The sequence below is a fragment of the Heliangelus exortis genome, chromosome 20, assembly GCF_036169615.1.
Source record: "Heliangelus exortis chromosome 20, bHelExo1.hap1, whole genome shotgun sequence".
Lineage (NCBI taxonomy): Eukaryota > Metazoa > Chordata > Aves > Apodiformes > Trochilidae > Heliangelus > Heliangelus exortis.
The window spans coordinates 1,447,501-1,461,768 of NC_092441.1; the positions used below are offsets into that span (position 1 = coordinate 1,447,501).

General features: G+C 55.8%; 2 long non-coding RNA genes across 2 annotated transcripts in view; one reads left to right on the top strand and one right to left on the bottom strand.

The window, feature by feature from the left end:
• LOC139805459 (uncharacterized) overlaps positions 1-2,760 on the bottom strand; it is a 5,439-nt gene extending 2,679 nt beyond the window's left edge. The window contains exons 1-2 of the long non-coding RNA XR_011729814.1: positions 2,582-2,760; positions 1,116-1,267 (exon numbers count right to left, since the gene is read on the bottom strand). This is a non-coding gene — a long non-coding RNA (uncharacterized lncRNA). The remainder of the gene's footprint in view (positions 1-1,115; positions 1,268-2,581) is intronic.
• Positions 2,761-2,815: 55 nt separating this feature from the next.
• LOC139805460 (uncharacterized) overlaps positions 2,816-14,268 on the top strand; it is a 43,284-nt gene continuing 31,831 nt past the window's right edge. Inside the window, exons 1-2 of the long non-coding RNA XR_011729815.1 lie at positions 2,816-3,235; positions 9,601-10,116. This is a non-coding gene — a long non-coding RNA (uncharacterized lncRNA). The remainder of the gene's footprint in view (positions 3,236-9,600; positions 10,117-14,268) is intronic.

The following is a 14,268-nucleotide window of genomic DNA, read 5'->3' on the forward strand; positions in this document are numbered from 1 at the left end:
TATTACCTGAGCCCCGTGCACTTTATCTTGTTTTATGGGCAATTCTCCTCTCCCTCCCTGCCCTCACCACCCACCACCATCACAGGAGCTCACGGGCCACTTTCCTAATTAAAACTTTGTACTTTCTTCCTCTGGCTCGGGTCTCCCCTCCCCAGCTCAGCAGTGGCTGAGGAATGTGAGACAGGAATGCTGTCCTCTCCCAAGGAGCCAGGGAAGGGGGGGCTGTGGGGAGGGGGCTGGCTATCACTTCAAAACAATGTCTTTGTGTTTCCAGGCACTGCAGTCATGTAAAGCCCTGCACACCCCTCCCACACCTCACCTGGCACCCACACGGCCCAGTTCAGCATCTTCCAAAACCTTTTACCATCACGTCATATTCTTGCAAAACCAGGGCTGGGAAGCATCCCATAAATCAGCGTTGAGCTGCTCTGTGAATAAGGAGCTCCCCTTTCCATTCCAGTTCCTTCCTCAGAGGCTGGCTGGGGGGCAGAGCTACCTCACCAGCTCCTGCCTGCTTTGCACTGCTCAGGTGTTGGCAAAAGCTGGTGGAGCTGTGGCAGAGCCTTACAGAGCCATGGGTGGCTTCAGGTGATGGTGGCTGATGGGGCCGTGTCCTGTGGGCTCCTGGCTCCAAAGGAAATGCCACTAGAAAAGGGAGCAAAGCTGCTTAATTAAGTTATAAAAAAGGCAGTTTGCCCTCTGAAATGCGAGGCTATCCACAGCTCTGTGCTTCCAGCCCCTCCAGCTGATGGGAGCCTGTTACAGACCCACTTCAGGTCTTGCTGGGTCAAGCAGGAGCCTTTCCCTTGACTCCAGTGAGCTCTGGGTCCCATTCTGCCCAGGGCCATCACAAGGCCAAGTGCTCACATCCCAGACACCCCACTGGGTTTTTGCTGCTGGGCCAGTTCAACATTTCCATGTCCATTTCCAGTCCTGGGTTTATGGTCTGAGATGCTTTTGGGGCAGTTCCTGGCTGAGACAGGTGAGGGACAGCAAGCCTGGACCTCAACACATCCAACCCCTCCCTCCCCACTAAATACCAAACTACCCTCAGCCATTTGGGGTGCTGGTGCCATTATTTTCCACTTTCATTTGCCACACCTGAGATCTCTCACCTGGTGCTGCCTGTGTTCTGCATCTGCTACATTTGGGAAGGTGAAACCTCTTCTGGGTGAAGAATTCCTAAATGCTGGAGCCAAGCAGGGGAGAGGAGCAGGCAGTGCTTCTCAGAGCCAGCCAGAGGGAAAAGCTCCATCATTGGACTGACCTGCAAGAAAAGTGAGAAGAAAACCAGCAGTCAGATTTCTGTGCTTGAATAAAATCAGCCGAGCTCCCAGAGGTTGGGATCAGGGTTCTCCTGCTGCTTCCCACCAGGAAATGATCCTCAGGCAGCCAGAGCTGCTCCCTCCCAGGCTCTGAAGCTGCAGAGACTTGCAGAGGAGCAGCTCTGGGATGGCCCAGGCAGCACCCACGGGCCAGCAAATCCCCTGGGAGCAGCACCCAGAGCCCTGCTGCTCCACACAGGGATTGTCCCAGCAGCTGAGGGATGGGGAGGGAATGGGATGGCTCAGGGGGGACAGGACAGGGCTGGGGCAAACCCCACATCACAGCATTTTCCTAGGTCCCTCTCTGCTGTGAGTTGCACTCTGGTGCTTGCCAAACAGGTTTTAATTTCCAGAACGTGGGTATGAAAAAAGCAACACAACCCCCTCCTCCACAGCCCTAAAATATATTTTTTTCTTTTTCATTTTTTTTTCTTTTTAATATACCATAAACGATGACCTTTTACCTCCTTAAGCAGGCAGCCAACACAAGCACAACAATGTGATTTGTGCAGCATTTCAGCTGCGGTTTCTTCAAGAAATTCATCTGGTCTCGAAGCAATTAAGGGAAGGGAAGCATTTCCACTCCAGCTTTGGGCCCTGAAAACCTGCCAGGAGGTTGTTTTTTTTTTTTTTCCCCTTTCCTTTCACTCTCCTTCTTTCTCTCCCAGCCCCCCTCAGCTCACTTGTCCTAGAAAACTTCTGGGGTTTCACTTCTGCAGCTTTCTTGAGTGTGTCAGGAGAAACCCTGAGCCGGTGCAGGTGGGAAAATGCCAGCTCTGGGTCCCCTCCCCTGCACAGCTGGTTGGGGGGGACATTGGCTACCCAGAGCCCAGCCTGGTGGCCAGCTAGCCCAGGGGTGTGCAGGAGCATCACCCCAACCAGCACCTTCTGCACCCTCCCCCCTCTCCCCTGCCCCAATTCCCTGGTCCCTCTGGCAGAGGAGCACCAGCCCGGGGGGGTGGTTCCTGGATGGAGTCAAGAACACGCGGGATTCACGGAGCAGAAGGGAAACGTGTGGGACAAGACCCCGAGGACATGTGGGTGACTTTGCCTGGCTGGGGCATGCTCGGAAGAACGGGCCTTAAATTAGCCCCTAACTCAGCAGCACAGTTAATTGCTCATTCATTCCCCAGATGGGTTAATAATTAAGTTAAATTAATAATTGGGACAATAATTAAACTACAGAATAACCAATACACGGGACAATTCAAGTAATCGGTCTTCGCGCTAAGTATTTGGCGGGGTTACTCATTCACCCAGCAGTTTATGGGATGGATTCTGCACTTGGCCGCTTTGCCGTCGGGCGGGATGAGACTCCGGGACTCCCCGTGATCTCCCCGGCTTTCCCAGGAAAACCCATCGGCTTTTCCCGTTCTTCGGGAGCCGCGGAGAGGAGCGAGGAGCCAGTGGGGAGCGATCTCCCCCCCCCCGATTCTGCCACCAGCCCGGTGCCTCCCCCCGGGGCTGCGCAGCCCCCACCCCGCCGCTGGGCCGGGCCGGGCCGGACAGACGGAGGGAGGGACCGAAGGAGGGACCGAAGGAGGGAGAGAGGCGGCTCCCGGTTCGGGGGGGAGGAACTACAAGTCCCGTGAAGCCGTGGCGCCCGCCCGCCGCCGGGGGGCTATATAAGGGGCGAATGGCCCGGGCGCCGCAGTCGGAGCATCCCTGGGCACGGCGGCGCTGGTGCCGGTTCTGGTCCCGGACACCTGCGAGGCTCGGGACGGCTCCTGTACCGGTGGGAGGGTGGAAGCGGGGCCGTGCCGGGTCCCCGAAGGGCGATTTGGATATGAAGGAGGATGGGGATGCCGCTCCTGGAACCGGAGGGGCCGGAGCCCCGGGAATGTTTCGGCGCTGGCGGGAGGATGCGGGGGGAAGCGGCTCGGAGGCGGCAGCGGGGCGGCCCGACGGAGGTAGGAGCCCTGCTCGGGACGGGGTAGGGGGGATAAAGAGGGTCCGGAGGAGGTCGAGCCCAACCGGGACACCCCGCCCGGTCCTGTTGCTCGGTGCGGCCCCCGGGGCAGGGTGCGGGTGCGACCCGGGGGTCCCGGTGCGGGGGATACTGGGCGGGCTGCGGGACCCCCCCAGTGCGGGACCTCCATCTCCAGGGCCCGCCGCTCCCTGTGCCGGCTCCTTCCCGGTCCTGTCCGCCTTTGTGTCTCACCGGGTCCGGGTTTGTCCCACCGGGGATGCTCCTTGCCCAGGGGCGGAGGGGAGGGCGAGCAGCGGGTCCCGGGTAGCGCAGAGAGGGAAGGAGAGGGGGAAGGAACCCACTTCTCTCTCGGGAAAACAGCGTGCGTGTTATTTTTTCCTCCTTTTTCTTCCGGGGGGGTGGGGGGGGGTGGAAACGACCACACGTTTTTCCCCTGCTCTTTCCACGGAAAAAACTCATTAGAAAGGCGCGTACCGGCTCCCCGCGCCCGGGGCAGGTGCCCAGCCCCGGTGATGGGCGAGGGATGGTCCTGGGGAGCCCCCAGCCCCCCCTCTGCCCCTTCTCCTCCTCTGCGGGGGGCCGAGGGGTCCCCCCCATCCTTCGGGCGTGAGCCCGGCAGGGAGGAACACTTGCTCGGGGCTGGTGATGCACGGGATCTGTGATGCACAAGAGCACTTCTGTGTGAATTCTGGAAAAAAACATGAATGACTCCCTTATTTTGCTCGTTACAACAAAAAGACCACACCAGTCTAGACCTGCAACCAATAACACCCAGGGGAATGAGTGCTGTCTGCTCCCGGGGACCCAGCTGCTGAGGACACCAGAGCCCTAGCAGTGTGTGAGCCCAGGCTGGGGATGGAGGGAGAGGGATGCTTGTTTGGGAAAAGGATGTTTGAGGTTTCTTTGATATAAACAAGAGAAGCTTTTATTGCCCAGACATTGTTAGGCTGGCTTGGAATGTGTTTCCTCTGAAGGGGGATTTGAGAGGAGAGGGATTGCTGGGCTCTCTTGCTAATTGAGACATCTTTTTATAATCAGGGGCACAGCTGGTGGGATGGAAGTGGGTGGGTGGAGAGGGCTGGGGTGTGGAGGCTCAGGGCCTGGGAGGAAGCTGCATCCCAGTTTGCCTGGCACTGTGAAGGGGAGATTCCAGCTTGGGAGACCAGAGCAGCGTGCACAAGGATGCTTTTCTTCTCTGCTGTCAGGCAGGTGATGTTTCAGGACATCAGCTTTCTCATTTCCCTGTGAAAATAGGTGGCTGGGTGAAAAAGTCTTCCCAGGTTTCCCCAGTTAATCTCAACCCTTCCCCTTGGTGTGGAATCACATGTGGTGATTTTGAGCCTTCTGCCAGGGAGGTATCAAGGAGTGGAAAGGTGCTGCAGTAGTTCTGTGCTCTCCTTTCTCCAAGGCTTTGCTGCAAAAAGAGCCAGAGCTGCCTGGACTTGCTCTTTTTACAAAGCTGCTCATTTACCAATCACCTCCCATGGGCAGGTGTCTCCAGCAAAAGCTGCTCTGAGGTGCAGCATCCCTCAGTCCTGAGCTGGTGCCTCACTGATACATTTTTTAGGGGGGCTGTTGCAGGGCAGGGGGGTGGCTCCCTGCAGCCTCTCTGACAGTGGGGCTGGAAAGGTTTCTGATGGGAAGAGGGTCCCTAACTGAAGTGTGAAGGTGCTTTGCAAGCACAGTGTAGGTGAAGAGAAATACAACCCATTTCTTGCCCGGACTGGAGGAAGTGAAATTGCTCCTATGGCCAGGAGTGTTCCCTTGGTAGCTCCTGAGCTGGAGGGCTGTGCTGCTGGAGCTGGATCTCCATTTTTAGGGCAGAAACCCGGTGTGGGGAAGGCTGAAACTGGTGAGGTACTGGCTGTGGTGGGCAGCAGCCACTGGTTGGTTTCTCTGCTGGGTTTGGGTGCTGGTGGATTTGATCCCAGTGCCTGGATTTTCTGATGTGTGTCTGTCCCTGTCCAGCCACCTCCAAATGAGCCAGAAAATCAGCACCAGAGGAGGCCAGAACTGATCCTCCTGCCTGCAGGAACAGGGCTGGAAGGGTCCTGGGGGAAACAACTGGGATGGTTGGAACCCCACTGCTCTTGGGCTTTGTCTGGACTGTGACCTGGAGAGGGGGGGGTGCCCTAAAACAAACTGCCAAAATTGGTGGTCACATCATGGATTGTTCCAGGGCCACCTAGAAATTAAACCACATATTACAGAGGGTTTCAGTAATTTCTGAGTCAGTCTCAGGTGCCATCTCCTCTGCCCTTGCCTGGCCTTGGTGTGCCACAGCTGGCAGGGTGCAGAGCAGAGAGGATTTTGGGGATGCTGGGAGCTCTTGTAACCAAATGGGGAAGCTGGAAGCCCTGGGCTCCCCCCCGGCTCTTCCAAGGGCTGGATTTTGGTCTGCATTCCTCTTGGGCCTGGTTTTAAATCTTTCTGATGTAGTGGCATCACTTCTCCTTGGAGCTGGGTGGTTTTTAGTAGCAGCTGGCTCAGATCGAGACTCTCTTGGACTCCAACTCTTCTACCTGGGGGTTCTTCTGTAGAAGAAATTATCTGAGTGCCTTCAATTTTAGGAGATCAAATGTCTTGGGCCACACCCTCCCCTCTCCCTCTGCCTCCCTGAGCCCCGGACAATGGGGAGATAATGCCTGGAGCACAAGGCAGCTTGCTGGCTTCTGGGGTTTGGGTTTTTTTTTGTTTGTTTTTGTTTGTTTTGTATGTTTGAACTTTGAACAGAAAAGCAAAGCAACAAAAGAGAGGGCCAGAAAAGCCCAGGGCTTTGCCAGCTACCGAGGCTGGAAGTTGTAAGTGCCTGACAAAGGCTGGCCTTGTGCAGGATGGCTCAGCTCATCAGAAAGATGGATTTCAGACCAAACCAGAGGGGCAAGTGCAAGCGTCAGGTCCCCCCTGTCAGTATCCACATGGCCTGAAAATGCTTTTATTGCCTCCTGTAACTCCCTAATAAATGCTGCTCCTTTTTGATGAAAGCTCTTAACACAGGATTAGGCTTTACCGTGCCTTGCCTTAGGAGTCCCTGGAGACTGAGCCTGTGCTGAGTGTGGCTTCGTGTCCTGCTCCAGTTTCAGAGCTTCAAGGCTTCCTCCTTTCTTTTTTTTATTTATTTATTTTTCTTTTTTTTCCCCCGTGGCAGCATCTGAATTGCAGGCAGGACTTTCCTGGACCAGCACCCAAGAGGGAAAGGGGAATGAGTGTGGTTAGGGACGTGGCTCTCCCTGCTGCTTCATCTGGGTCTCTGATCCCAAAAGGAGCTGATGAGGTGTGAAGAAGCCCCAGGGTTGTGCTGCACCCATGCCCTAAGAAGGTAACATTTTTCTTTCAGTTGGCTGCTTGTTTCTGCCAAGCCACAGATGTTTTTTTTTTTTGAGGGCTAAAACTTAAGCCTTTAAATAAATGTGTCTGATCCCTGGGTGGTTGTGCAGCTTTCCTGAAAAAAATCACCAGCTCAGCATGGGGTTCTTATCAGGAGCCAATGTTATCTTGTCAGGCTCTTCTTAAAGCTGCTTTGCCTGGGGTTTTATTCTTCCCTTTTCTCCCTGGGAGTGGATCAGAGCTGTTGTCTGCAGCAAAACCTTCCCTGGTGTCCTGAAGGAGAGGAACAGCAGTGACTGAAGTCGAGCATGAACTGAGGCAGCCCTGAGCCTCTCCAATGCCAGGACGTGGCCCCAGGAGGCTCCTGCATGGCTTTGGAGAGCTTGGATGTGTCCTCAGGTGGGAGCAAGGGTGGTTGGGGACCTCAGTGTCCCATCTTCTCCCCTCTGGGCTGGAGGAGAGCTTCAGGGCTGCCATTCCCTCCAGCTCCTGGTGTTGGCCCTTCAGACTGGACTCGTGGGTCAGTGGATTTCAGGAGTGGGGTCTGAATTTTGGTCGTTTTGGTTTTTTTTCCCCTAAGTTGCCATGAGGAACCATCTGTGGTGGGGCTCACGCTGGCAGCCAGGGGTCCTGGGAAGGTCCCTTTTCCCTTTAGGATCTGGGGGTGGAGTGAGTCAGGTGTCCCTTTGGTGGGTGGCATTCTCTGCCCACCTTTGCTCCCTGCAGATAAGCTCAGCACCAGGGCTGGGGGGTGTGTGCACCTCTGGTGGAGGGACAGGGACCTGCTGGTGGCACACGGGATGCCAGTGACACCAAGGGGCAGTCAGACCCACTCTGTGCTCAGATGGCCAAGTGCCTGTCTCTGTTGCAGTCAATTTGGAAGTAAAGCAGAGGGATTAAAGCTGACAGGAGCTTCTCTACATTCCCAAGATTATGGAGAAGAAGTCCTCTTGTCTGCTGGGCTGGGGCTGTGCATCACTTCTGGCAGTTTGCTGCATGGCCAGCAAGGGCTCTGCTATGGACTGGGCTTTGCTCATGGGGTTCTACCACCTCCTCAGCAAGCTGGAGGGAGCCTGCTGGGACCCCTGCACCCCCCTTGGGTGATAAGGGGATGGGCAGGGGCGTGGGAAGATGTCACATCTGGGCTGTGGTTGCTGCTGAGTGAGGAGAGCTGAAGTCAGTGCTTGGGATTTGTTGGTGCAAAGCTGGAGCTGAGGCTCAGCAGGCTCTGGCTCCTCTCTCTGGGCTGTGCCAAGCTGTGCTTGCAGTCTCCATCACAGCTGTGGAGGGGCAGCTGCTCACCTGGGGCTGCCTGGCAGCTCTGGATGATGATGGATGGGGCATGATTCCATCTGGAGGGGTTTGGGGGTGCAGGGTCACTGTCAGGATGACTCCATCCTGCTCCACCTGGTCCATCAGTGGGCATTTGAGTCAAACGTTGTTCCTGGGAGATTTCCTTCTCTGGAGCTCGTTGTTTCTGAGGCAGGAGGACCTGGAGGCAGCTGGTCCCAGGGAGGAGAAGGTGGCTGATGGAAGTGGCACCTTGTCTGGGAGGGAGAAGGAGGAGGAGGAGGAGATCTCCTGCTCACAGGGCTTGGGTCACCCTTGGGAGGGTGACCATGGTCCCACCTCTTATGTTTGTCCCGGTGTCAAATCTTCCCAGCTGAGGCCTGGGGAGAAGGAGAAGGAGGAGGAGGAGGATGGGGCTTCCCAGCCCAGCAGCCTGGATGGAAAATAATGATCCCCTTTTTATAGCTTCTTCAATTGTTCCTGAAAATCCTTTTCAAAAGGAGGAAAGTTCCTTCCTTCCTTTCAGCTCCCGGTATCTTTAAGAATTCCCCCTATTGTGTGCCCAGGACAGAGACCCCTCTATGAGGCTGCTCAGCCACTCTTCAGAGGCCCCCTGCCCGTGCCCCCTCCCAGCCCAGCCCAACAAACCCCCATTCTCCTCTGAAGAGGGTCCCTCTGTCTAACGCCAAGTAACTCTTAAGGGCAGCATTTATCCTCGGGCACTCGGCTCACAAAGAGTGCTGGAGTGTCAAATAAACTCACTCCAGCCTGCAAAGAGAAGAGGAAGAAAACACAAAACCCCCTTTATTTCCACCCCTGCAGGGAAACAAATACGGACTTTGTGCCCGGGAGCAGCAGGGCCCTAACGAAGCCGGGGAGTGCGCCTGCTAATGGACCTCTCATCAACTGGTGTGTGCCTGCACACGTGGGGGGGCCCGGGGGGCCAGCAGGAGAGCAAAACCCCTCCGGAGAAGCCTCGGGCATCCTGCGTCCCCGTGGCTCCCAGGGCAGAGCTGGCTGTGCCAGCGGGGCTGTGGTGCTGCTGCTGGCAAAGGGAGGGAGATGCTGGTTCTGTGCTGGGCCCTCTGAGGAGGTTGGCACCAAAGGTAAGGGGCAGCGTGGAGGGGGCTGTGCCGGGTGGCATCTTCAGCAGAGCCCTGCTGCAGGTGTTGGATTCATCAGGAAACTCTTGCAGGAAGGGAATTGGGGTCTCTGCCCCTTTGCCACGGGAGATGCTGCCACAGGACGCCCCTGCAGCTGGGGCATGGCCAGCAGTGCCACTTGTCACCTCCTCGTGTGCCCTGTGCCTGCATTTGCTGCTCTGTCCTCTCCTGCTGTGCAGAGATGTGCTGCTCTGCAGAGAAATGGTTGTGCCTTTTTTTTTTTTTTTTTTTTTCTCCTGTGGATGGGTTCAAACTGTAGTCCTGTGTGTCAGAAACCAGTGTGACCAGTACTGACCAAACAACTGGGACAGGGACATCTAAGCAAGGAATTGGCTGGTACTGGGGATGTCCTCAGCAGCATGGGCACTACCTCTGCCCAGCAGCAGCAGCAGCAAGAAAACTCCTGCTTTGTGCTGCTCCATCTCAGCACGGTCCTGGCTCCTTAGTGCTGGATTTGGGAATATCCAGCAGTTGTGTTGGGATGTGCTGTGCTGCACAAGGGGTGACTCCAGCTCTGCTGTGGGGTCACTGCTCTTCCCTTGTCCTCACTCTTGTTTCCCTACAGGTTTTGGTATCACTAGAAGGGGAAGATGCCATCAGCCACAGCTGCTGTTGGACTCTCCTGGAAATCCGAAGAGTCTGAGCGTGTGCAGGTCTGGGACTTCTCCCCTTCCACCAAGCAAATAGTCCTGAGCCAAGAGGATTTGTCTCTGGATGTTTTTTTCTCTCCTGGGATGTCTGGAGTCATATGCCTTGGAGGACTGGTGTGGGTTTTGGATGCTCCCTTCTGTTTGTAGCTGGGAATGTCCCAGCCAGGAGGCTGCAGCTCCTGCTTCTCTCCCAACCTGGTGGATTACTGCTTCTGGCATTATGTGCCAGTGTCGTGGTTTTTACTAATCTGGTGGAACTGACTTCAGCACAAACAACCTCCCAGTTGACAGATGTGGAAAAGCAGCACTTACAAAAAAAAAAAACCACAACAAAATGCTCCTTTTTCTGGGCTGTTTTCTGGGCTAGCATCGTGGCTCTGGAGGAGGAAGGAGTCCACCTGCATGTGTAGGACAAATCCTGCTGGTCTTAGGTGAGTCAAGAATATGTTTTTTTCTTCTCCTTTTTTAATCCATCCTGTGGTACTGGCATCTTTGAAAATTATATAACTTGATATATATGTAACTTGAAGAAAAAAAAATTTAAAAATCTAGTGACCTCCTTTTCCAGGAGGAACAGGAGAGTAGATGGGCTTGTTTCTGCCAGATTAAGTGTTTTTTCCCCTCCTGTTTTAATCAAAACACAAACTTTTTAGTACTGTTTGAGCCTGAAATCCTTCATAAGAGTTTTCTTCCTGGAGTTATATTGCTGAGTAATGGACAAAGGAGTTAAAGCCAGGCAGCCCCCAAGCAGGATTTTCTTCCTTGCCCTGGGAAGGGGCAGCCCCGCTGGCTTTCTGCACTTCAAAGCATGTGGAAGCAAGCAGGGGGGAGCCTGCTGCTTCTTAGGCTTACTGGGAACACTGGGGAGCTGGTCTGGAGGGTACCGTGGGGCTCCCAGTGCCTGGATGGATGCAGGAGATGAGCTGAGAGCCCCCAGGGTCCCTTGGGAGGGGGATGCAGTGAAGGCTTCCTTGAAACAGAAGAGCCACTTTGCTGGGAATGGCTGGAAAACCATGCCAAGGCTTTGGATGTTGAGGGGGTTTAGTGTCTGTGTGGATGTTTCAGGTGTGATGCTGGGAGATGCCCCGAGGGGCTCTGCAGAAGCAGCTGTGGCTGTGCCAGGCTGGGGAGGAGGAGGAGGAGGAGGATGCAATGTGGGGATTTCTGCTCGGGTGGGGATGGAGCTGGTGACTCCTGTGCTGGGGAGTGGGGTTTGCTCTCACTGGCCCTTTGGGAGGTCTCTTCTCCAGAGGGAGATGCCTGGCTTTCCTTTGGACACCTGGCTTTGGTCCCCAAGTGTTTTAGAGAGGACATTTCCCTTCTGTTCCCTTGCAGGCTTTTGCTTTGGGTCCAGCTTGGTTTTGGGGCCTGGAGCGCTAAGGATGGTGCTGTGGTTCCCCCTGGCCAGGCTGCCAGGTTTTGTGGTGGTTTTCTGGTGAACTTTGTTCTGTGGGACAGCAAGGATGAGAATTGTGATGAGCAAAGGGAAAACTGCTGCTGGGAAAGCCTTGGGTGCTTTTTTAAAAAAATTACATTTCTATTTTGGGTTAGAGCTCATCTGTTCTGGTTTGCTGGTGACCAGGCAGTCCAAGAAGTCTGAGGCAGGCCGGCAGGAATGGGACCTCTGTGCTCCAATCTTTTTGGGTCCATGGCTGTGGTTCTGCAGCAGCTGAGCTGTGGGTTCTGTCAGGATGGTCGCAGGGAAACTGAGAAGAGCTGAGCAGCTCATCCCTTCCTTGGGCTGCAGGTCCAGCAGGACGTGGTCTGTGCCCTCCCAGCTGGGTGCTCTTCAGGATGGGCACAGGTGGCAAATGGGAATCTGAAGAGCCAAGTGGCTGAAACTCCACTGGATTTCTGTTCTGCACTGCAAACTTGTGGCTCTGCAGGGAGCTGGGGTGTTTGATTTCCCTCCCTTGTCATTGTCTGATGGGTGCTGTTACAGCTCAGTCCCTTCCCGGACTGTGGGGATTGTGGTTTTCCACTGAGCATCTGAGTGCTCCAAGTACTTCATCCCTTTGCAATGTGGCTCTCTGTGTCCTGTCCTTGGAAAAGCAGGAAATTTCATGCACATCCTCTTGCTGGTAGTACAGCAGCTCAGCAGGGGCTTTCTGCCCCAAAGCAGCAGAACTTCCAGGTGTCACAAGGGGCCAGGCTGGCACTCGGGGGTTGGTTTTATTGTTTCTCATCTTCAGCTGCTTCAGAGAGATGCCCTGTGGGTGGATGATGCCTTTGCTGGCTGCTTGGCTGCTCTCTGCCTGTGTAACAGGGGATGCCCTGAGCCCTGCTCGCTCTGGGGACCTCACTGTGTCCCTGGTGCAGGTGGCATCCCTCGTGGGGACAAGCCTTGTGTGGCTGGGACACTCCTGTTCTGGTCCCGTGCTTCTTGCTCTTCATCTTAAAGGTCTTTAACATTCCAAATTGTTCTGTTATTCTTCCTGGATCCTGCGGGAAGGACAAGGCACAGCCTCGCTGCAGGGATCCTCGCCTCTGGTTGCAGGCAGTGAAAACTTTTTTTTTAATTTTTTTTTTTTTTTTTTTTTTTTTTAACATGATCTTAAGTAGCAAACCCACGTCCGTGTGCTGCAGTGCGTGTGTGTCCGCTTCCCGCTCTGCATCCCCCACCCCCGCGAGTGGGGGGCAGGGGGATGCTGGAGCTCGGGAGGAGCCGTCGGGATCGCTCGTGGGTGCGCGCTGACATCTGCCGGCAGCAGCGGGCAGGGACAGGGAGGGGACAGGGAAGGGGCGGGAAGGGACAGGGAGGGGACAGGGAAGGGGCGGGCAGGGACAGGGAGGGGACAGGAGGGGACGGACAGGGCTGGCAGAGCTTCGTGCTGCTGCTCCTGGGATCCGCGGTGCCGAGGGCCCGGGAGAACATCTCTGGTCCACGGGTGGGAAGATGCTGATCCTGCCCCCTCCTCGCCGGGGAAAAGAGCCCAAATTCTGTGTCGTCGTCCCCAACCCCAAGCGGGTTTCCCGTGGCTCCACGGTGTGAGCTGTGGGGGATGGAGAGAGGGGATGTCCCCGGTTGCTGTGGTGTGGCTCCTGGGAGGGAGTGGGTGCTGATGGGGGATATTTGTTTGGGGGCTTCTGAGTTAGTTTAGGCTGAAAGTCTCTTTTAGGCACTTGAGGCAAGAGGAGAGGAGAGAAGGTGGAGGGAGAGATGTGCTTGCAAACTGCAAATGTGGCAAGTAGGAGGTGAACTGGGAGCTGGGGAATCAGTACAAAAAGAAAAGAATCCCAGAATGGTTTGGGTTGGAAAAGACCTTACAGAACATCTCGTTCCAACCCCTTGCCATGGCCAGGGACACCTCCCATAGACCAAAGCCCCATCCAACTTGGCCTTAAACACTTCCAGGGAGGGAAATCAAAACTGACCTCCTGCTGCTGCCGTGTCTGTGCTCATCCCCGCTGCAAATGCCACATGCTGTCCTTGTTCCCTTCTGTCCCTCCCTGAGCTGCAAAAGCCGGGGACAAAAAAAGGTGCGGAGAGTGTCGTGGGGAACAGGAGTTAAGCAGCCAATTAAGTGGGATATGGGGAGGGGGGAGAAAGGAATCGAATTGGCGTTTGCAGTGGGAAAAGTCGGGGATGGAAGGACAGGCTCTTCCCGGGAGAGCAGGACACGGCTCGGGCTGCCCGGAGCCCCGGCCCGCGGCCGCTGGATGGCAGCGGAGCTCCGCAGCTCCCCCCTTCCCTCCCTCCTTCCCTCCATCCCACTCCGCAGCTCCCCCCCTTCCCTCCCTCCTTCCCTCCGTCCCACTTCGCTTCCCCGCTGGCTTCTCTCTCCTGTCCCTTCCCTCCCTCCCTCCCGCACAAAATGGCTGGGGTGCGGGTCTGGGGTCCCACCTCCTCCTGGGGGGAGCTGGATGGGTGGGAGTGGGTGCTGCAGGGGGCTGAGTGGAGGCTGGAGCAGTGCGGGGTGAAGGGGTTCTCTGTGCCTCTTGCTCCCCAAAATCCTGCCCCGACTGGTGCATCCCTGCAAGGGTGTAGCTGGATGTAACTGCAGGGAGATGGAGAATATTTTGTGGTTTGTTTTAGGGCAAGGGAAAATGATTCTAGATGAGGAACATTCCAGTGCTGGCTGGAGTGGAGGACAGAACATGGTAGCTCCCAAGGTGGCAATTTTGAAAACTCTTTATGTTGTATCTAAAAAGCTGCAGATCCATGAGCATGACCTGGGAATGTGGGTGCTGAGGGACACCTCGGGTGGTGACCCCAGGCTGTGCGTGGGGCATCACCTGGGAAACTGGGGCTGGGGGACACTGGGAGAACAAGGGGCTGGTGTCTGGGTGCTGGTGGCCCCAGGGCTGGGGTGCAGAGGCATCTGCTGTCCCCAGCCCTCCAGCATGCTCCTAGCAGGCCACCCACACCGTTCCTGGGGCTCTGTGATGGTTCAGCATGCTGCCTTCCCCCCAAAAAAAGGTGTTGGGAACCTCCATCTCTGCCTCTCCTTTCCTCATCACCCTTTCCCTCCCTTCTCCCACTTCCCAGGGGTTGGGAGCTCAGTCTGGCTCTGCTACCCCCTCACTGTCTGCAAGTGGGTGAATTATTGCTGGATAAACCAGCGTGTTTGGCTGCCTCCAAA